Source organism: Somniosus microcephalus, unplaced genomic scaffold (assembly GCF_052327205.1).
Source record: "Somniosus microcephalus isolate GS21.2 unplaced genomic scaffold, FLI_Smic_1.0 unresolved_chr3, whole genome shotgun sequence".
NCBI classification, from domain to species: Eukaryota; Metazoa; Chordata; class Chondrichthyes; order Squaliformes; family Somniosidae; genus Somniosus; species Somniosus microcephalus.
Window position 1 is genome coordinate 50382474 of NW_028225181.1, and position 11916 is coordinate 50394389.

An 11916-nucleotide genomic window follows, 5' to 3' on the forward strand; every position below is an offset into this window, starting at 1 on the left:
GCAGCTCTCCCTCAGTACTGCCCCTCCGACAGTGCAGCTCTCCCTCAGTACTGCCCCTCCGACAGTGCAGCGCTCCCTCAGTACTGCCCCTCCGACAGTGCAGCTCTCCCTCAGTACTGCCCCTCTGACAGTGCAGCACTCCCTCAGTACTGCCCCTCCGACAGTGCAGCTCTCCCTCAGTACTGCCCCTCCGACAGTGCAGCGCTCCCTCAGTACTGCCCCTCCGACAGTGCAGCTCTCCCTCAGTACTGCCCCTCCGACAGTGCGGCGCTCCCTCAGTACTGCCCCTCCGACAGTGCAGCACTCCCTCAGTACTGACGCTCCGACAGTGCAGCGCTCCCTCAGTACTGCCCCTCTGACAGTGCGGCGCTCCCTCAGTACTGCCCCTCTGACAGTGCAGCGCTCCCTCAGCACTGCCCCTCCGACAGTGCAGCGCTCCCTCAGTACTGCCCCTCTGACAGTGCGGCGCTCCCTCAGTACTGCCCCTCCGACAGTGCAGCACTCCCTCAGTACTGCCCCTCCGACAGTGCAGCGCTCCCTCAGTGCTGCCCCTCCGACAGTGCAGCGCTCCCTCAGTACTGCCCCTCCGACAGTGCAGCGCTCCCTCAGTACTGCCCCTCCGACAGTGCAGCGCTCCCTCAGCACTGCCCCGCCAACAGTGCGGCGCTCCCGCAGTGCTGCCCCTCTGACAGTGCAGCGCTCCCTCAGCACTGCCCCCCCAACAGTGCGGCGCTCACTCAGTACTGCCCCTCCGACAGTGCGGCACTCCCTCAGTGCTGCCGATCCCGCGGTGTGGCACTCCCTCAGTACTGCCCCTCTGACAGTGCAGCGCTCCCTCAGCACTGCCCCCCCAACAGTGCGGCGCTCACTCAGTACTGCCCCTCCGACAGTGCGGCACTCCCTCAGTGCTGCCGATCCCGCGGTGTGGCACTCCCTCAGTACTGCCCCTCTGACAGTGCAGCACTCCCTCAGTGCTGCCCCTCCAACAGTGCGGTGCTCCTTCAGAACTGCCCCTCTGACAGTGCAGCGCTCCCTCAGTACTGCGCCTCCGACAGTGCAGGGCTCCCTCAGCACTGACCATCTGACAATGCAGCGCTCCCTCAGTACTGCCCCTCCGACAGTGCAGCACTGCCTCAGTACTGCCCCTCCGACAGTGCAGCGCTCCCTCAGTACCGCAATCTGACAGTGCAGCGCTCCCTCATTATTGCCCCTCCAACAGTGCAGCACTCCCTCAGTATTGCCCCTCTGACAGTGCAGCGCTCCCTCAGTACTGCCCCTCGAACAGTGGGGCACTCCCTCAGTTCTGCCCCTCCGACATTGCAGCGCTCCCTCAGTACAGCCCCTCCGACAGTGCAGCACTCCCTCAGTATTGCCCCTCCGACAGTGTAGCACTCCCTCGGTACTGCCACTCTGACAGTGAGGCGCTCCCTCAGTACTGCCCCTCCGACAGTGCCTCACTCCCTCAGTACTGCCCTCTGACAGTGCAGCGCTCCCTCAGTACTGACCCTCTGACAGTGCGGCGCTCTCTCAGTACTGCCCATCCGACAGTGCAGCACTGCCTCAGTACTGCCCCCCTGACAGTGCAGTGCTCCCTCAGTACTGCCCTTCTGACAGTGCAGCGCTCCCTCAGTACTGCCCCTCTGACAGTGCAGCGCACCCTCAGTACAGCCCCTCCGACAGTGTGGTGCTCCCTCAGTATTGCCCCTCCGACAGTGCAGCGCTCCCTCAGTACTGCCCCTCAGACAGTGCAGCGCTCCCTCAGTACTGCCCCTCCGACAGTGCAGCGCTCCCTCAGTACTGCCCCTCCGACAGTGAAGCGCTCCCTCAGTACTGCCACTCCGACAGTGCAGCGCTCACTCAGTACTGCCCCTCCGACAGTGCAGCGCTCCCTCAGTACTGCCCCTCCGACAGTGCAGCGCTCCCTCAGTACTGCCCCTCCGACAGTGCAGCGCTCCCTCAGTACTGACCCTCTGACAGTGCAGCACTCCCTCAGTACTGCCCCTCCGACAGTGCAGCGCTTCCTCAGTACTGCCCTGCGACAGTGCAGCACTCCCCCAGTACTGCCCCTCCGACAGTGCAGCGCTCCCTCAGTACTGCCCCTGCAACAGTGCGGCGCTCCTTCAGAACTGCCCCTCTGACAGTGCAGCGCTCCCTCAGTACAGCCCCTCCGACAGTGCAGGGCTCCCTCAGTACTGACCATCTGACAATGCAGCGCTCCCTCAGTACTGCCCCTCCGACAGTGCAGCACTCCCTCAGTACTGCCCCTCCGACAGTGCAGCGCTCCCTCAGTACCGCAATCTGACAGTGCAGCGCTCCCTCATTATTGCCCCTCCAACAGTGCAGCACTCCCTCAGTATTGCCCGTCTGACAGTGCAGCGCTCCCTCAGTACTGCCCCTCCAACAGTGGGGCACTCCCTCAGTTCTGCCCCTCCGACATTGCGGCGCTCCCTCAGTACAGCCCCTCCGACAGTGCAGCAATCCCTCAGTATTGCCCCTCCGACAGTGTAGCACTCCCTCGGTACTGCCACTCTGACAGTGAGGCGCTCCCTCAGTACTGCCCCTCCGACAGTGCCTCACTCCCTCAGTACTGCCCTCTGACAGTGCAGCGCTCCCTCAGTACTGACCCTCTGACAGTGCGGCGCTCTCTCAGTACTGCCCATCCGACAGTGCAGCGCTCCCTCAGTACAGCCCCTCTGGCAGTGCAGCGCACCCTCAGTACAGCCCCTCCGACAGTGTGGTGCTCCCTCAGTACTGCCCCTCCGACAGTGCAGCGCTTCCTCAGTACTGCCCCTCCGACAGTGCAGCGCTCCCTCAGTACTGCCACTCCGACAGTGCAGCGCTCACTCAGTACTGCCCCTCCGACAGTGCAGCGCTCCCTCAGTACTGCCCCTCCGACAGCGCAGCGCTCCCTCAGTACTGCCCCTCTGACAGTGCAGCGCTCCCTCAGTACTGCCCCTCCGACAGTGCAGCGCTCCCTCAGTACTGCCCCTCCGACAGTGCAGCGCTCCCTCAGTACTGACCCTCTGACAGTGCAGCACTCCCTCAGTACTGCCCCTCCGACAGTGCAGCGCTTCCTCAGTACTGCCCTCCGACAGTGCAGCGCTCCCTCAGTACTGCCCCTCCGACAGTGCCGCGCTCCCTCAGTACTGCCCCTCCGACAGTGCAGCGCTTCCTCAGTACTGCCCCTCCGACAGTGCAGCGCTCCCTCATTATTGCCCCTCCAAAAGTGCAGCACTCCCTCAGTATTGCACCTCTGACAGTGCAGCGCTCGCTCAGTACTGCCCCTCCAACAGTGGGGCACTCCCTCAGTTCTGCCCCTCCGACATTGCGGCGCTCCCTCAGTACAGCCCCTCCGACAGTGCAGCACTCCCTCAGTATTGCTCCTCCGACAGTGTAGCACTCCCTCGGTACTGCCACTCTGACAGTGCGGTGCTCCCTCAGTACTGCCCCTCCAACAGTGCCTCACTCCCTCAGTACTGCCCTCTGACAGTGCAGCGCTCCCTCAGTACTGCCCCTCCGACAGTGCAGCACTCCCTCAGTACTGCCCCTCCGACAGTGCAGCGCTCCCTCAGTGCTGCCCCTCCGACAGTGCAGCGCTCCCTCAGTACTGCCCCTCCGACAGTGCAGCGCTCCCTCAGTACTGCCCCTCCGACAGTGCAGCGCTCCCTCAGCACTGCCCCGCCAACAGTGCGGCGCTCCCTCAGTACTGCCCCTCTGACAGTGCAGCGCTCCCTCAGCACTGCCCCCCCAACAGTGCGGCGCTCACTCAGTACTGCCCCTCCGACAGTGCGGCACTCCCTCAGTGCTGCCGATCCCGCGGTGTGGCACTCCCTCAGTACTGCCCCTCTGACAGTGCAGCACTCCCTCAGTGCTGCCCCTCCAACAGTGCGGCGCTCCTTCAGAACTGCCCCTCTGACAGTGCAGCGCTCCCTCAGTACTGCGCCTCCGACAGTGCAGGGCTCCCTCAGCACTGACCATCTGACAATGCAGCGCTCCCTCAGTACTGCCCCTCCGACAGTGCAGCACTCCCTCAGTACTGCCCCTCCGACAGTGCAGCGCTCCCTCAGTACCGCAATCTGACAGTGCAGCGCTCCCTCATTATTGCCCCTCCAACAGTGCAGCACTCCCTCAGTATTGCCCCTCTGACAGTGCAGCGCTCCCTCAGTACTGCCCCTCGAACAGTGGGGCACTCCCTCAGTTCTGCCCCTCCGACATTGCAGCGCTCCCTCAGTACAGCCCCTCCGACAGTGCAGCACTCCCTCAGTATTGCCCCTCCGACAGTGTAGCACTCCCTCGGTACTGCCACTCTGACAGTGAGGCGCTCCCTCAGTACTGCCCCTCCGACAGTGCCTCACTCCCTCAGTACTGCCCTCTGACAGTGCAGCGCTCCCTCAGTACTGACCCTCTGACAGTGCGGCGCTCTCTCAGTACTGCCCATCCGACAGTGCAGCACTGCCTCAGTACTGCCCCCCTGACAGTGCTGTGCTCCCTCAGTACTGCCCTTCTGACAGTGCAGCGCTCCCTCAGTACTGCCCCTCTGACAGTGCAGCGCACCCTCAGTACAGCCCCTCCGACAGTGTGGTGCTCCCTCAGTGTTGCCCCTCCGACAGTGCAGCGCTCCCTCAGTACTGCCCCTCAGACAGTGCAGCGCTCCCTCAGTACTGCCCCTCCGACAGTGCAGCGCTCCCTCAGTACTGCCCCTCCGACAGTGAAGCGCTCCCTCAGTACTGCCACTCCGACAGTGCAGCGCTCACTCAGTACTGCCCCTCCGACAGTGCAGCGCTCCCTCAGTACTGCCCCTCCGACAGTGCAGCGCTCCCTCAGTACTGCCCCTCCGACAGTGCAGCGCTCCCTCAGTACTGACCCTCTGACAGTGCAGCACTCCCTCAGTACTGCCCCTCCGACAGTGCAGCGCTTCCTCAGTACTGCCCTGCGACAGTGCAGCGCTCCCTCAGTACTGCCCCTCCGACAGTGCAGCGCTCCCTCAGTACTGCCCCTCCGACAGTGCAGCGCTCCCTCAGTACTGCCCCTCCGACAGTGCAGCGCTCCCTCATTATTGCCCCTCCAACAGTGCAGCACTCCCTCAGTACTGACCCTCCGACAGTGCAGCGCTCCCTCAGTACTGCGCCTGCAACAGTGCGGCGCTCCTTCAGAACTGCCCCTCTGACAGTGCAGCGCTCCCTCAGTACAGCCCCTCCGACAGTGCAGGGCTCCCTCAGTACTGACCATCTGACAATGCAGCGCTCCCTCAGTACTGCCCCTCCGACAGTGCAGCACTCCCTCAGTACTGCCCCTCCGACAGTGCAGCGCTCCCTCAGTACCGCAATCTGACAGTGCAGCGCTCCCTCATTATTGCCCCTCCAACAGTGCAGCACTCCCTCAGTATTGCCCGTCTGACAGTGCAGCGCTCCCTCAGTACTGCCCCTCCAACAGTGGGGCACTCCCTCAGTTCTGCCCCTCCGACATTGCGGCGCTCCCTCAGTACAGCCCCTCCGACAGTGCAGCACTCCCTCAGTATTGCCCCTCCGACAGTGTAGCACTCCCTCGGTACTGCCACTCTGACAGTGAGGCGCTCCCTCAGTACTGCCCCTCCGACAGTGCCTCACTCCCTCAGTACTGCCCTCTGACAGTGCAGCGCTCCCTCAGTACTGACCCTCTGACAGTGCGGCGCTCTCTCAGTACTGCCCATCCGACAGTGCAGCGCTCCCTCAGTACTGCCCCTCTGGCAGTGCAGCGCACCCTCAGTACAGCCCCTCCGACAGTGTGGTGCTCCCTCAGTACTGCCCCTCCGACAGTGCAGCGCTCCCTCAGTACTGCCCCTCCGACAGTGCAGCGCTCCCTCAGTACTGCCACTCCGACAATGCAGCGCTCCCTCAGTACTGCCCCTCCGACAGTGCAGCACTCCCTCAGTACTGCCCCTCCGACAGTGCAGCGCTCCCTCAGTACCGCAATCTGACAGTGCAGCGCTCCCTCATTATTGCCCCTCCAACAGTGCAGCACTCCCTCAGTATTGCCCGTCTGACAGTGCAGCGCTCCCTCAGTACTGCCCCTCCAACAGTGGGGCACTCCCTCAGTTCTGCCCCTCCGACATTGCGGCGCTCCCTCAGTACAGCCCCTCCGACAGTGCAGCACTCCCTCAGTATTGCCCCTCCGACAGTGTAGCACTCCCTCGGTACTGCCACTCTGACAGTGAGGCGCTCCCTCAGTACTGCCCCTCCGACAGTGCCTCACTCCCTCAGTACTGCCCTCTGACAGTGCAGCGCTCCCTCAGTACTGACCCTCTGACAGTGCGGCGCTCTCTCAGTACTGCCCATCCGACAGTGCAGCGCTCCCTCAGTACTGCCCCTCTGGCAGTGCAGCGCACCCTCAGTACAGCCCCTCCGACAGTGTGGTGCTCCCTCAGTACTGCCCCTCCGACAGTGCAGCGCTCCCTCAGTACTGCCCCTCCGACAGTGCAGCGCTCCCTCAGTACTGCCACTCCGACAGTGCAGCGCTCACTCAGTACTGCCCCTCCGACAGTGCAGCGCTCCCTCAGTACTGCCCCTCCGACAGCGCAGCGCTCCCTCAGTACTGCCCCTCCGACAGTGCAGCGCTCCCTCAGTACTGCCCCTCCGACAGTGCAGCGCTCCCTCAGTACTGCCCCTCCGACAGTGCAGCGCTCCCTCAGTACTGACCCTCTGACAGTGCAGCACTCCCTCAGTACTGCCCCTCCGACAGTGCAGCGCTTCCTCAGTACTGCCCTCCGACAGTGCAGCGCTCCCTCTGTACTGCCCCTCCGACAGTGCCGCGCTCCCTCAGTACTGCCCCTCCGACAGTGCAGCGCTTCCTCAGTACTGCCCCTCCGACAGTGCAGCGCTCCCTCATTATTGCCCCTCCAAAAGTGCAGCACTCCCTCAGTATTGCCCCTCTGACAGTGCAGCGCTCGCTCAGTACTGCCCCTCCAACAGTGGGGCACTCCCTCAGTTCTGCCCCTCCGACATTGCGGCGCTCCCTCAGTACAGCCCCTCCGACAGTGCAGCACTCCCTCAGTATTGCTCCTCCGACAGTGTAGCACTCCCTCGGTACTGCCACTCTGACAGTGCGGCGCTCCCTCAGTACTGCCCCTCCGACAGTGCCTCACTCCCTCAGTACTGCCCTCTGACAGTGCAGCGCTCCCTCAGTACTGACCCTCTGACAGTGCGGCGCTCTCTCAGTCCTGCCCATCCGACAGTGCAGCACTGCCTCAGTACTGCCCCCTGACAGTGCAGTGCTCCCTCAGTACTGCCCCTCTGACAGTGCAGCGCTCCCTCAGTACTGCCCCTCTGACAGTGCAGCGCACCCTCAGTACAGCCCCTCCGACAGTGTGGTGCTCCCTCAGTACTGCCCCTCTGACAGTGCAGCGCTCCCTCAGTACTGCCCCTCCGAAAGTGCAGCGCTCCCTCAGTACTGCCCCTCTGAAAGTGCAGCGCTCCCTCAGTACTGCCCCTCCGACAGTGCAGCGCTCCCTCAGTACTGCCCCTCCGACAGTGCAGCACTCCCTCAGTACTGCCACTCCGACAGCGCAGCGCTCCCTCAGTACTGCCCCTCCGACAGAGCAGCGCTCCCTCAGTACTGCCCCTCCGACAGCGCAGCGCTCCCTCAGTACTGCCCCTCCGACAGTGCAGCGCTCCCTCAGTACTGCCCCTCCGACAGTGCAGCGCTCCCTCAGTACTGCCCCTCCGACAGTGCAGCGCTCCCTCAGTACTGACCCTCTGACAGTGCAGCGCTCCCTCAGTACTGCCCCTCCGACAGTGCAGCGCTTCCTCAGTACTGCCCTCCGACAGTGCAGCGCTCCCTCAGTACTGCCCCTCCGACAGTGCAGCGCTCCCTCAGTACTGCCCCTCCGACAGTGCAGCGCTCCCTCAGCACTGCCCCTCCGACAGTGCAGCGCTCCCTCAGTACTGCCCCTCCGACAGTGCAGCGCTCCCTCAGTACTGCCCCTCCGACAGTGCAGCGCTCCCTCAGTACTGCCCCTCCGACAGTGCAGCGCTCCCTCAGTACTGCCCCTCCGACAGTGCAGCGCTCCCTCAGTACTGCCCCTCCGACAGTGCAGCGCTCCCTCAGTACTGACCCTCCGACAGTGCGGCGCTCTCTCAGTACTGCCCCTCTGACAGTGCAGCACTCCCTCAGTACTGCCTCTCTGACAGTGCAGCACTCCCTCAGTACTGCCCCTCCGACAGTGCAGAGCTCCCTCAGTACTGCCCCTCCGACAGTGCAGCGCTCCCTCAGTACTGCCCCTCTGACAGTGCAGCGCTCCCTCAGTACTGCCCCTCCGACAGTGCAGCGCTCCATCAGTACTGCCCCTCTGACAGTGCAGCGCTCCCTCAGTAGTGCCCCTCCGACAGTGCAGCCCTCCCTCAGTACTGCCCCTCCGACAGTGCAGCGCTCCCTCAGTACTGCCCCTCCGACAGTGCAGCGCTCCCTCAGTTCTGCCCCTCCGACAGTGCAGCGCTCCCTCAGTTCTGCCCCTCCGACAGTGCAGCGCTCCCTCAGTTCTGCCCCTCCGACAGTGCAGCACTCCCTCAGTACTACCCCTCTGACAGTGCAGCGCTCCCTCAGTACTGCCCCTCCGACAGTGCAGCACTCCCTCAGTAATGCCCCTCCGACAGTGCAGCGCTCCCTCAGTACTGCCCCTCCGACAGTGCAGTGCTCCCTCAGTAGTGCCCCTCCGACAGTGCAGCCCTCCCTCAGTACTGCCCCTCCGACAGTGCAGTGCTCCCTCAGTAATGCCCCTCCGACAGTGCAGTGCTCCCTCAGTACTGCCCCTCCGACAGTGCGGCGCTCCCTCAGTACTGCACCTCAGACAGTGCGGCGCTCCCTCAGTACTGCCCCTCCGACAGTGCAGCGCTCCCTCAGTACTGACCCTCCGACAGTGCAGTGCTCCCTCAGCACTGCCCCTCCGACAGTGCAGCGCTCCCTCAGTACTGCCCCTCCGACAGTGCGGCACTCCCTCAGTGCTGCCGATCCCGCGGTGTGGCACTCCCTCAGTACTGCCCCTCTGACAGTGCAGCACTCCCTCAGTACTGCCCCTGCAACAGTGCGGCGCTCCTTCAGATATGCCCCTCTGACAGTGCAGCGCTCCCTCAGTACAGCCCCTCCGACAGTGCAGGGCTCCCTCAGTACTGACCATCTGACAATGCAGCGCTCCCTCAGTACTGCCCCTCCGACAGTGCAGCACTCCCTCAGTACTGCCCCTCCGACAGTGCAGCGCTCCCTCAGTACCGCAATCTGACAGTGCAGCGCTCCCTCATTATTGCCCCTCCAACAGTGCAGCACTCCCTCAGTATTGCCCGTCTGACAGTGCAGCGCTCCCTCAGTACTGCCCCTCCAACAGTGGGGCACTCCCTCAGTTCTGCCCCTCCGACATTGCGGCGCTCCCTCAGTACAGCCCCTCCGACAGTGCAGCACTCCCTCAGTATTGCCCCTCCGACAGTGTAGCACTCCCTCGGTACTGCCACTCTGACAGTGAGGCGCTCCCTCAGTACTGCCCCTCCGACAGTGCCTCACTCCCTCAGTACTGCCCTCTGACAGTGCAGCGCTCCCTCAGTACTGACCCTCTGACAGTGCGGCGCTCTCTCAGTACTGCCCATCCGACAGTGCAGCGCTCCCTCAGTACTGCCCCTCTGGCAGTGCAGCGCACCCTCAGTACAGCCCCTCCGACAGTGTGGTGCTCCCTCAGTACTGCCCCTCCGACAGTGCAGCGCTTCCTCAGTACTGCCCCTCCGACAGTGCAGCGCTCCCTCAGTACTGCCACTCCGACAGCGCAGCGCTCACTCAGTACTGCCCCTCCGACAGTGCAGCGCTCCCTCAGTACTGCCCCCATGACAGCGCAGCGCTCCCTCAGTACTGCCCCTCCGACAGTGCAGCGCTCCCTCAGTACTGCCCCGCCGACAGTGCAGCGCTCCCTCAGTACTGCCCCTCCGACAGTGCAGCGTTCCCTCAGTACTGACCCTCTGACAGTGCAGCACTCCCTCAGTACTGCCCCTCCGACAGTGCAGCGCTTCCTCAGTACTGCCCTCCGACAGTGCAGCGCTCCCTCAGTACTGCCCCTCCGACAGTGCCGCGCTCCCTCAGTACTGCCCCTCCGACAGTGCAGCGCTTCCTCAGTACTGCCCCTCCGACAGTGCAGCGCTCCCTCATTATTGCCCCTCCAAAAGTGCAGCACTCCCTCAGTATTGCCCCTCTGACAGTGCAGCGCTCGCTCAGTACTGCCCCTCCAACAGTGGGGCACTCCCTCAGTTCTGCCCCTCCGACATTGCGGCGCTCCCTCAGTACAGCCCCTCCGACAGTGCAGCACTCCCTCAGTATTGCTCCTCCGACAGTGTAGCACTCCCTCGGTACTGCCACTCTGACAGTGCGGCGCTCCCTCAGTACTGCCCCTCCGACAGTGCCTCACTCCCTCAGTACTGCCCTCTGACAGTGCAGCGCTCCCTCAGTACTGACCCTCTGACAGTGCGGCGCTCTCTCAGTCCTGCCCATCCGACAGTGCAGCACTGCCTCAGTACTGCCCCCCTGACAGTGCAGTGCTCCCTCAGTACTGCCCCTCTGACAGTGCAGCGCTCCCTCAGTACTGCCCCTCTGACAGTGCAGCGCACCCTCAGTACAGCCCCTCCGACAGTGTGGTGCTCCCTCAGTACTGCCCCTCTGACAGTGCAGCGCTCCCTCAGTACTGCCCCTCCGAAAGTGCAGCGCTCCCTCAGTACTGCCCCTCTGAAAGTGCAGCGCTCCCTCAGTACTGCCCCTCCGACAGTGCAGCGCTCCCTCAGTACTGCCCCTCCGACAGTGCAGCACTCCCTCAGTACTGCCACTCCGACAGCGCAGCGCTCCCTCAGTACTGCCCCTCCGACAGAGCAGCGCTCCCTCAGTACTGCCCCTCCGACAGCGCAGCGCTCCCTCAGTACTGCCCCTCCGACAGTGCAGCGCTCCCTCAGTACTGCCCCTCCGACAGTGCGGCACTCCCTCAGTGCTGCCGATCCCGCGGTGTGGCACTCCCTCAGTACTGCCCCTCTGACAGTGCAGCACTCCCTCAGTACTGCCCCTGCAACAGTGCGGCGCTCCTTCAGAACTGCCCCTCTGACAGTGCAGCGCTCCCTCAGTACAGCCCCTCCGACAGTGCAGGGCTCCCTCAGTACTGACCATCTGACAATGCAGCGCTCCCTCAGTACTGCCCCTCCGACAGTGCAGCACTCCCTCAGTACTGCCCCTCCGACAGTGCAGCGCTCCCTCAGTACCGCAATCTGACAGTGCAGCGCTCCCTCATTATTGCCCCTCCAACAGTGCAGCACTCCCTCAGTATTGCCCGTCTGACAGTGCAGCGCTCCCTCAGTACTGCCCCTCCAACAGTGGGGCACTCCCTCAGTTCTGCCCCTCTGACATTGCGGCGCTCCCTCAGTACAGCCCCTCCGACAGTGCAGCACTCCCTCAGTATTGCCCCTCCGACAGTGTAGCACTCCCTCGGTACTGCCACTCTGACAGTGAGGCGCTCCCTCAGTACTGCCCCTCCGACAGTGCCTCACTCCCTCAGTACTGCCCTCTGACAGTGCAGCGCTCCCTCAGTACTGACCCTCTGACAGTGCGGCGCTCTCTCAGTACTGCCCATCCGACAGTGCAGCGCTCCCTCAGTACTGCCCCTCTGGCAGTGCAGCGCACCCTCAGTACAGCCCCTCCGACAGTGTGGTGCTCCCTCAGTACTGCCCCTCCGACAGTGCAGCGCTTCCTCAGTACTGCCCCTCCGACAGTGCAGCGCTCCCTCAGTACTGCCACTCCGACAGTGCAGCGCTCACTCAGTACTGCCCCTCCGACAGTGCAGCGCTGCCTCAGTACTGACCCTCCGACAGCGCAGCGCTCCCTCAGTACTGCCCCTCCGACAGTGCAGCGCTCCCTCAGTACTGCCCCTCC